The sequence below is a fragment of the Hibiscus syriacus genome, unplaced genomic scaffold (genome assembly GCF_006381635.1).
Source record: "Hibiscus syriacus cultivar Baekdansim isolate YM2019G1 unplaced genomic scaffold, ASM638163v2 tig00003725_pilon, whole genome shotgun sequence".
NCBI classification, from domain to species: Eukaryota; Viridiplantae; Streptophyta; class Magnoliopsida; order Malvales; family Malvaceae; genus Hibiscus; species Hibiscus syriacus.
This window is the reverse complement of record NW_024061982.1, coordinates 1,749,718-1,752,349: the sequence shown is the minus strand read 5'-3', so window position 1 is coordinate 1,752,349 and position 2,632 is coordinate 1,749,718. Positions and strand designations below refer to the sequence as shown.

Genomic DNA, 2,632 nt, shown 5'->3' with positions numbered 1-2,632 from the left:
TCCTATCTGCCTTTGTGCTGCGCAAAAATTTGCCAAAATACACAAAAAATGTCATCCAATGATGCAAAGAAAATGAGATGGACCAATGGTGTTTTATAAACACTTAACCTTCATAGATTGAAAGGAGCTCCTGAAGATGTTCCTTGTCTATTATAGTTTCCTCAGTTAGTCTCTCCACAACGGTTCCCCTCTGTTGAAGTGAAAACAACACTATATAAAGGTTAATGCTCATGCAAAACGACAAGCAGAAAGATAAAGAAGGAGAAAATTTTGACCTCTGGATCATCTAGGAGTCTGAGTGGGGTAGTATCCGAGCTAAGGAGGTCTCTCACAGCTTCATTATATATCTCCATGGCAGAGAATTTCACCAAAAATTCTCTTTCTTGATGCTAAGATATTGGTCAGAACAAAATGTCATTTCCAAGCCACATAAGAGTATGAAAAGGTGATCCAAAATTTATCACATTACCCTTTTTATTTAGTCATATATATCCGCTACTGCATAATCGGTGATCCCCTCATTGTATATGTCTTTCCACTACTTGTCTGCCCATATGCAAATATGCTCACTGAATAAAATAAAAAATCAGTAAAAACATTTACATTATTTTATGGTTATAAATAACTGGAAATTGTTTTTTTTGTCGGGTGGTGTAGAAAAAGAAGAATACTTACAATTAATACCATGTACTACTGAAAGTGCTACGTCTTTAGCTCCTTCCTCATACACTTGACTCGTAGGGCAGTCACAGTCAAAAACTCTGTCTATTCAAAAAAAAAAAAGAAGAGAAAATTACAATGATTAGAAGTCAATCTCAATTCCCAAATTAAAAAACAAAAAACAAAGAACTGCTTGTGTCTGGTCTAGCTCTTTGAATCTTGTCATGTATACATAATATGAAATTGTCCTTTAACCTTGAATACATCTCCATGAATTTGGACCCAACGTCCTAACACACGAGAATGCACTCCAGACATTCGCAAATCTAAAAATATTTTTGGGAGTGGACACACACACATATATATATTAACAATACAAAATTTTTATACGGGTGAGCACAAATAAAATTTCATGATGGTCATAGTCAATAACATATAACAGATACCAATTGTTTGACATTGATGAACTTATGAATACTCAAACAAGACAATTCCTAATTATGCATTGACAACATGATGCAACGAGGCTTGGGGTCGTAACAGTTCAATAATTAAAACACAACCAAATGTTACCAAATGTGTAAGCGTCAGGCAAGCTGCTCTTGAAAACGATGGTGTCATTGTTAATGCATTCCCAATCAGATGTACCGTGCCGTGCTCTCTCTTTATTGTTCAATGGCCTTACTCTAACGGAAACAAAAATTCTCTCTCCTTGCTCTTGAATTAATTCCGCTTCCTCATTCATTGTTCCCGTTTCTCTCTTATCCTAACCTTTCTATTTTTCCTTCTTTCTGAACCTCCCTAAATTTCCTTTAAACGCACCGTATCTAAGATTTAGAATCAGAAATCATGTCGTTCCTCCGTTTCGAAGCCATTTTCTCTGTAGTTCCATCTCTCGGGACAAATTTCAATTACTTTTATGTTCCATTGATCCTTCCAAATCAAAACGTAAGAATTAACATCAACATTAATGGTGAATGATAAGCAATTCAAAATTTTGAACATATAAATGAAATTAATGCGATTCGAACAATCCTCTTACCGTGGCGCGCTTCAATTCAAGAATCGAAACATGAAGAGAGAATCATATCCAAAACGCTTCAACTAGCAATTCAAATCAATCAACAGTCTGTCAGTAAAGAAAGGATAAAAAATGAAAAGAGGAATGAGGGTTTACTAAACTTTAAATTCTCCCTCCTTTTTAAACAGAGGAAGGCATTTGCGGTTATTAAAAATGATCCCAAAAAACGTTCTAAAGAACAGCTAGAAATGGATGAATCAAATTCCCGAAATCTGAGAAAAACAAAAAAGAAAGAAACAAATGATTAACTCAGCTAACAGTTAAAATCTTATCTCTCTCTGAACATAACATTTCGTTTTGCGTGAGAGAAAGAGAGTTGAAGAAACTGACACTGGCAATGCCAACGCTAAAATGAAATGGCCGTTGTTCTTCCCCTCCCTTTCTGACTTGGATCCGTACCGACCTTTCAAAAATAACGGCTTATTCTAATTATAATATGAACATCGACGATTACTGTTTTCACCTTCATAGCGTCTCTTATTAACACACTCGCCATCCCACAACCTGAGCTTTTATTATTATTTCATAAAAATAACATTATTGAATTATTGAATATTTAAAATATATTAATTAATAATTTTTAGAATGCAATAATTAATATAATTTATAATTATTTTATTTTATTTTAATAAAATATAATAATCTGAATATTTTTATTTATAAAATTATAGAGATAATATTTTAATAACAATATTGACATAAATAATGTTAAATAAATTATTCTAATATTTTAAAAATATTTTATTATTTTTTATAAATAATATTATTTATTATATTCTATATTTATAATATCAATTTTTAAAAAAAATTATAATAAATTTTTATGTTCGTATATGTCAATTCTAATGTGAGTTTTATTTTATTTTTATTTTGTAGAGACGAATTTGTTAT

The 2,632-nt window shown here is 31.6% G+C and overlaps 1 long non-coding RNA gene across 1 annotated transcript; it reads right to left on the bottom strand.

The window, feature by feature from the left end:
- On the bottom strand, nt 1-568 carry LOC120183660. Its single transcript, XR_005521957.1, has 4 exons — nt 470-568; nt 276-389; nt 109-190; nt 1-17 (listed from the first exon to the last, which is right to left on the bottom strand). It is a non-coding gene; the product is annotated as an uncharacterized LOC120183660 (long non-coding RNA).
- Nucleotides 569-2,632: the final 2,064 nt, after the last annotated feature.